We start from the raw sequence: 8,176 nt of genomic DNA, 5'->3' as shown, positions 1-8,176 counted from the left end.
ATCCCAGCCCCAAACCCAACCGCAGCCACAAACCCCAAACCCAACCCCAGCCCCAAACCCAACCACAGCCCCAAACCCAGCCCCAAACCCAACCGCAGCCCAATACCCCAAACCCAACCCAAGGCCCAAACCGAACCCCAGGCCCAACCCCAAATCCAACCCCAACACCAAACCCAACCCTAGCCCCAAACCCAGCCCCAGCACCAACCCCAGCACTAAACTCAACCCCAACCCCAACCCCAAATCCAACCCCAGTCCCAAACCCAACCCCAGCCCCAAACCCAATCTCAGCCCAAAACCCAACCCCAAAACAACCCCAGCCCCAAACACAAACCCAAACCCAAATCCAACCCCAGCCCCAAAACCAGCCCCAACCCCAACCCCAATCCCAACCCCAGCCCGAAAACCAACCCCAGACCCAAACCCAGCCCCAAACCCAGCCCCAAACCCAAACCCAACCCCAGCACCAAACCCAGCCGCAACCCCAGCCCTAAACCCAACCCCAGACCCAAACACAACCCCAACCCCAGCCCCAAACCCAGCTCCAGCCCCAAACCCAGCCCCAAACCCAACCCCAGCCAAAAACCCAGCCCCAAAACTAACCCCAGCACCAACCCCAGCCCCAAACCCAACACCAGCCCACAACCCTACACCAGCACCAACCCCAGCCCCAAACCCAACCCCAGTCCAATACCCAGCCCCAAACCCAACCCCAGCCCAAAACCCCAAACCCAACCCCGGCCCCAAACCGAACCACAGCCCCAAACCCAGCCCCAAACCCAACCCCAACCCAAAACTCCAAACCCAACCCCAGCCCCAAACCCAACCCCGGGCGCAACCCCAACCCCAACTCCAAACCCAACCCTAGCCCCAAACCCAGCCCCAGCACCAACCCCAGCACTAAATTCAAACCCAACCCCTACCCGAAACCCAACCCCAGCCCCAAACTCAACCCCAGCCCCAAACCCAGTCCCAAACACAACCCCAGCCCGAACCCCAACCACAACACCAACCTCAACCCCAGCCCCAAACCCAAACCCAGCCCCAAAACCAAACCCAAACACAACCCCAGCCCCAAACCCAGCCCCAACCACAGCCCAAACCCAACCCCAGACCCAAACACAACACCAACCCCAGCCCCAACCCCAACCCCAGCCCCAGCCCCAGCTCCAAACCCAGCCCCAAACCCAGCTCCAGCCCCAAACCCAGCCACAAAACCAACCCCAGTCAAAAACTCAGCCCCAATCCCAACACCAGCCCAAAACCCAACCCCAGCACCAACCCCAAACCCAATCCCAGCCCAAAACCCAACCCCAGCACCAACCACAAACCCAATCCCAGCCCCAAACCCAACCCCAGCCCCAAACCCAACCCCAGCCCAAAACCCCAAACCCAACCCCAGTCCCAAACCGAAACCCAGGCCCAACCCCAAACCCAACCCCAACTCTAAACCCAACCCTAGTCCCAAACCCAAACCCAACCCCAACTCCAAACCCAACCCTAGTCCCAAACCCAGCTCCAGCACCAACCCCAGCATTAAACTCAACCCCAACCCCAGCCCCAAACCCAACCCCAGCCCCAAACCCAGCCCCAAACCCAACCCCAGCCCCAAACCCAACCCCAAAACAACCCCAGCCCCAAACCCAAACCCAAACCCAACCCCAGCCCCAAACCCAGCCCCAACCCCAGCCCTAAACCCAACCCCAGACCCAAACACAACCCCAACCCAGCCCCAGCCCCAACCCCAGCCCCAAACCCAGCTCCAGCCCCAACCCCAAACCCAACCCCAGCCCCAAACGCAACCCCAGCCCCAAACCCAGCCCTAAATTGCAATCTGGCTTCCACAACTCCCTGCCTGCCTCCCTCTCTCTATCTCTGTTTGTTTCTGTGCTTCTCTCTGTCTATGACCCTGTCTCTCTCGCTATACAGTCAATTCACTTTACAGTGTGTTCTGTGAAGCGCTTTGGGACGTCCTTCCGACATGAAAAGCGCTATATCAAATGCAAGGATTATTATTATTATTATTATTACTATTATTCATTTCATGTTTTCTCCCTTACAGTTAACCTGATGGCTATCGTGATTTTGTCCCGAGGGAGATGTGGTCTCTCACAGCGCATCACTCGCTACCTAGTCTCCATGGCAACTGCGGATCTGATGGTCATCATCAACAGTGTGATTTTGAACCGAGTCTGTGCGACCTTTTCCCCAGGTTCATTCCTGGACCTCACCCCTGTCTACGGTTTCAGAATGATCCTACTTTACTCGTCCACAGACATCTCCTTCTGGCTCACGGTCAGGTTTACCTTCGATCACTTTGTGGCCATCTGGTGCCAGCAACTCAAAGCCAAGTATTACACGGAGCGGGGAACATTGTTGGCCATCGCTTCAGTCAATGTATTTTTTTGTTTGAAGAACATACCTATGTGCTTCACCCGTCAGGCCAGCTATGTTGTTGACAACGTGCAATGGGATGTGCCCTAGTCTCTGACTATTATACCTCCCAGATATGGGCCATGTATGACTGGATTCACAACACCTTGACTCCCTTTCTCCCCTGCTACCTGATTCTCCTGCTCAACACCATGACCGTTAGACACATCCTCGTGGGCAGCAGAGCCCGCAAGAGACTCCGAGGCTACCGCAATGGGGAGAAGGAGAAAGACCTGGAGATGGAGAGCAGAAGAAAATCCATCGTTTTTCTCTTCAGCATCTCTGGCAGTTTAATCCTATTGTGGACGACTTACATGGCACAAATTGTGTTTTATTGAATTGTGACCAGCTATTAGAATGTCTCTGTATTTATCTTCAGAGAAACGGGCTACATGTTTCTCTTGCTTAGCTGTTGCACCAACACATGCATTTACACAGTGACACAGAGGAGATTCAGACAGGAGCTCTTTATGATAGTGAAATATCCGTTCAGTCGTATCATTAAATAAGTTGACCCATGATATAAATGATCTTCGAGATCGATTTCCCTCATCCAGTTCCTGTCAGTCTGAATCAGTCAATGCCAGAAAGAGAAGAGAGTTTCTATCCCCCAAATAATATCAGTAAATAATAATTTGGCACAGCGCCTTATCATATCATTGAGATGTCTCAAAACACTTCACACAAAATACTGTAAAGTGTAGTGACAGTGTCTTTTGTGGGTGATATGTAGAAGCCAGTTTGCACCCAGCAGCGTCGCACAAACTGTGACTGACAAATTTTGTTTGGGGTAGAGTTGCCCAGGATACAAAGAGAGAAAATTGCTTCCATTTTGTTACAATGCCATGGTATCTATACCATCCAGATGGACAGACAGACACGACCTTGGTTTTAATGTCTCATCCAAAGGACAGCATCTCTTTCTGACTTCTCCTTAATGTTCCAACTTAGAGGCGAGAGATTGATCACTGACCCAAGCTGATATCTTGATTGATCAAACAATTGTCTGTGAGACGTCACTGTGCCCAAATTAGTTGTGTGTTTGCTCACAAACACATGTTCACTGGACTTTACAGTATTTCCTGTGAAGTGCTTCGAGACATATTTCTGATGTAAAACATCTGGTATTTCCATCCAATTGATGGGATAGCTTACAGGGAGAGTGTGCTCCACTTTACCATGACTAGTAATTCAAGTAGAACAAGGCAATTATTCAGCTTTGAAGATGTTTTTGGTCAGCCAGGTGTCCGACCTTCAACAGGCTTTAGAGTATCCAAAACAAACTGAGAGGATCATGATTCCCATACATAAATGCTAATTCCCGAGATATTTATTCTCTTTGACCGAGCCTTCAGCTCCCCTCTCGACTCTCCTCCCCCTCCTCGCTCCCTCCCTTCCCTCCCCTCACCCTGACCATTTCCCCCCTGCTCGGGTCATGACCCAACTGTGCAGTGCCTTGGGACGTCCTCCTGACGTGAAAGGCGCTTTATAAATGGAATGTTGTTGTTGTTGTTGTTGTTATTGGAATGGACTGCACATTATCTCGCTGGAACATCGCATCCTGTTTACCTAATTCCGGAGACTATGAGGTGCAGGTTGGAAAGAGCCCAAAAGGTTCTTGAGATTGGGGACTCCAGATTGTGCTCTGTGGCATTTGCTGGAGTTTAACCAGTTGCCGCTGTTTGCACAGCCTGGAAAACTGATAACATCATTAGGCTCTGTATGAAATGCAATATGTTTTGCTGATTAATGTCCATGCCATTTGGTCTTCACATCAACATCACATTGTTTATAAAGTCTCCAGTGAATATATTTATTACATTTTTATGTCTAACCAGATAATCTGAATTTGCTAGGGCTGGACATAATGACATTATTATTACTGTTATTATTTTATATTATTACAGTTTAAATCACTTTGTCTAGTGGTTTCTAAATGGTTTTCAGTGACGGGTCAGCCAGACCAATAATATTGCCAGTTTGCATATGAAGGGATGTTGCTTATCTTAATATATTTAAGCTTCGTAAAATAGCTACTTTTTGCAGGAGGTTGACTTTTTATTCACCAGGTATTTTGTCAAGCCCCATTTCGAATAGTTTATGTCCAATTCCATTTGCATCGATGGTTGTGAGGGCCATGTTTGTTTTACATTGTCACATATATCTGCATTCAATTTGCGATTGATATATTACCTGATTTTTTTCCAGTTACTTATTTTTCACATTGTAATCACTTGGGATAGCGACATCAATATTCCTACATGTACAATTTATTTGATTCTTTATGATAACATCTGGTGTATTACAACTAATTTTTCCTTACTAATCTAATATTAATAACTTATTATTTTAATATTATGTGGATTCAATGTGTACATATTGGTTTCTTTTACTTCCCTGGCGTTAAAGTGGCTGGTTATTTAATCGTAAAATTGTGATCAGAATGGTTTAAATTCATTGCTTCATTCCATTGATTGTATCTGCCAACCACAGAATCCAAGGCCAGTACAAGTTACAACCGATGATCCAATCATCCAAATTTCCTTTGCTGTGATGAGAATTCAGACGCAGGACACTGCCGATCGCTGCAGAACAACTAATTGTATTAGAGAGTAGAAAATACAAAGATAAATCAAATTGGCAGCAGTGGGAATTGAACCCAGGCCTCCGAGGAGACTGGAGCCTTAATCTGGTGCCTTGGACCGCTCAGCCATGCTAGCACATTCTGACAATCGGTTTCCCCTCTTTCTCCCTGCGAAAATGAGCACATTGACAACTTTGGGGATGTATGATGGTGCTTTTTGGTCTATATTCAGTGACATACATTCCTTCTTCACCTTCATATTCCTTCAGTCTTTTTACCATGTGTTTTCTTCGTTATCAAACTCCCTTGTGCTATTAGAGTCTGTGCTATTGTGCGTGGAGTCCTGTAGCTCAGTGGTTAGAGCACTCGCTTTGCAAGTGAGAGACCTGGGTTCAATTCCAGGCAGAGGGCGAAACCTTGGGCAAGTTTCCTTACTCCACACGCCTAATAATAATCCCTCCAAAATAAAACAATAATAAATTGGTCATTTTCAATCTACGACTGTTTGTGGGACATTGCTGTGCGCAATTGGCTGCCGCGTTCGCCCACAAATGTACAGTCAATTCACTTTACAGTCTATTCTGTAAAGCGCTTTGGGACGTCCTCCCGACGTGAAAAGCGCTATATCAAATGCAAGGATTATTATTATTATTATTATTATTATTACCTTTGTATTTATACCAGATGTTTCCTCCTTCAGTTGTGACATCTCGTTCTTGTGTTGAGGGATTTTAAAGATTCAATGAAACAACACTAAAAAGCAGTGGACCTTCTCCCGGTTTCTCTGCCAACAGTCCAGATTCCATCTGGTTGCATATCCAACACACAAAGTTCAAACAAAAAAAAAGCAGTAGAGACAAGAATTATTTGATGGTGATTTCATTTTGTGTCGATAAGAGTTCAACTTCTAATTGCGTGAGAAATTTGTGAGCCCAGTGTGAGGATGGAGATCAGAAGTATTATATAGTGTCTATACTTTTTACCCCACTTCAAAAATAAAACCTTCTTCCTTGTGCACCGCCACATACGACTTTATCGTGTGCTGCAAATATTTGTTCCCCAAGGTGCTCAGAATATTTTTTGCAGATGAAAACACATTTGATGGACATGGTTAATTGTGATCATATCACATAATAGAAACAAGGCTTCCACAAAGGGTGTGAGAGGAAGCCAAAGTGTTTTATATTTGAATGTGCATTTGTGACTGGAGCACGACAATATCAACGCTGAAAATGAATGAGAATATGTCATCTGCTCCATTTACGAGGATAGGCAGTCACTCCTCACTTATTCCTTCTGCATCCAGAGTACGTTTAAGGGCAGAAAACTGTCTGAGTGACATGACTCGCTATGATATAGCACTTGCCCACAGACACGTTCAAGTTGTAAAGTTTTCTATTTCATTATCCTCACACTCGTCTTTGAATCGCTTCAGACCCTGGCACCTCTCTGACTTCTTTACTTCCCAATCCACTGCTCATTGCTTCCGCTCTGGCTCTGGCCTCCTGCTTGTCCACTATGCTCTCCGTTCAACCAACTGGAGCCGTAATTTCAGCGACTATGCCTCAAAACGCTGTAATATTCTCTCTCAGTCCCCTTCCCCGCTCTTTCCCCGTAATCTTGCTTTTCCTTTTCTTTGAGACGTCTCAAAGCGCTTCACAGAAGATATGATTAAATAAATTGACTTTATACTTTTTGTGGGCGAAAGTCAGCAGATAATTGTGCACAGCCGTGTCCCGCAAGCTGATGTGGATTAAAGTGAACAATTTATTATTTTGTTTGAGGTAATTATTACCCAAGGAAAAAGCGATCCACCAATCGACAAACAACAGGGTTCCCACTTACTGCTAGGTAACCAGAGGTGTGTAGAGTAAGGAAACTTGCCCAATATTTTGCCATGTCTGGGAATCGAGCCCAGGTTGCGAGGTGAGTGCTCTAACAACTATGCTACAGAACTCCAAGATCTAATCACTTTTTCTTAATAATGCAAGTTTCAAGGAGCTAAGTATTGGTCTTTTCTCATAATTGTGGCCCTCACTCTGTCAATCAGCTTGTGAAAACACACCCAGGAATCAGAATTTCACCCAAACTATTGGGATACTGCTGTGTGCAATTGTCTGCCACATTTCAGCCACAAAACAGTTACTTCACTTCAGAGTACATTCTGTGATAGGATTTGAGACATCTGGAACACATGATAAGGTGCTATATCATATGCAAGGATAATTATGAATATATTTTAGAAACAGAAAAGTACAACAATCACTGCCACTTAAACTGAAATAAAGAATGTTTCAATGTGTAAGTCAAAACTCTTATGGGTCCTATCTAGACAAACAGCAGGACACTTGTTAGATAGCACTCCGAATGGCAAGCTGTCCAGTTTGAGCTGCAGTTACTCCTGAAGTGTTTGTTGCAAGTTGATAAAAACTAAGGCTCTGGGTAACTGTTGGCGATTAACAGCTCGAACCCCAAAGTTCTGGCTTTTCACTGCTTTTCACTGTAAGAATCCTTGTTGCCAGTAACTTATCTAACCCTCCAATTCATGATGATGAGCCACGGAATCTGCTCTGTAATTAAGAGTGCCCTGGAGAATTGTATATACACCTGGCTGAAGAAGAAGATGACAGATATTGCAACAGAGGATTGACTTGATTCTGCTATTCCATTGCTAAGCACGTCCTCTTGGCTCCAGCTGCAGCTTGCTTATAATAATAATAATAATAATCCTTGCATTTGATATAGCGCTTTTCATGTCTTCTCGACGTCTCAAAGCGCTTCACAGAATAGGCTGTAAAGTGAATTGACTGTATATTTGTGGGTGAACACGGCAGCCAATTGCGCACAGCAATGTCCCACAAACAGACGTAGATTGAAAATGACCAATTTATTATTGTTTTGGGTTTTGGAGGGATTATTATTAGGCTCTGTGTGGAGTAAGGAAACTTGCCCAAGGTTTGGCCCTCTGCCTGGAATTGAACTCAGGTCTCTCGCTTGCAAAGTGAGTGCTCTAACCACTGAGCTACAGGACTCGACGCTTACACCCTCACTCCCAGGAGAGTTGTGTTCAATTAACTGGAAACAATTTCAGTGGGGACAGGATAAATGCAGGGAATTTGGGCTCCTAGGACTTCCCTCTTGTATAAATGAGACTCTTTA

This window comes from Callorhinchus milii, unplaced genomic scaffold (genome assembly GCF_018977255.1).
Source record: "Callorhinchus milii isolate IMCB2004 unplaced genomic scaffold, IMCB_Cmil_1.0 Scaffold15, whole genome shotgun sequence".
In the NCBI taxonomy this organism is placed as follows: domain Eukaryota; kingdom Metazoa; phylum Chordata; class Chondrichthyes; order Chimaeriformes; family Callorhinchidae; genus Callorhinchus; species Callorhinchus milii.
The sequence above is the reverse complement of the archived record's forward strand: the minus strand, read 5'-3'. Positions refer to the sequence as shown.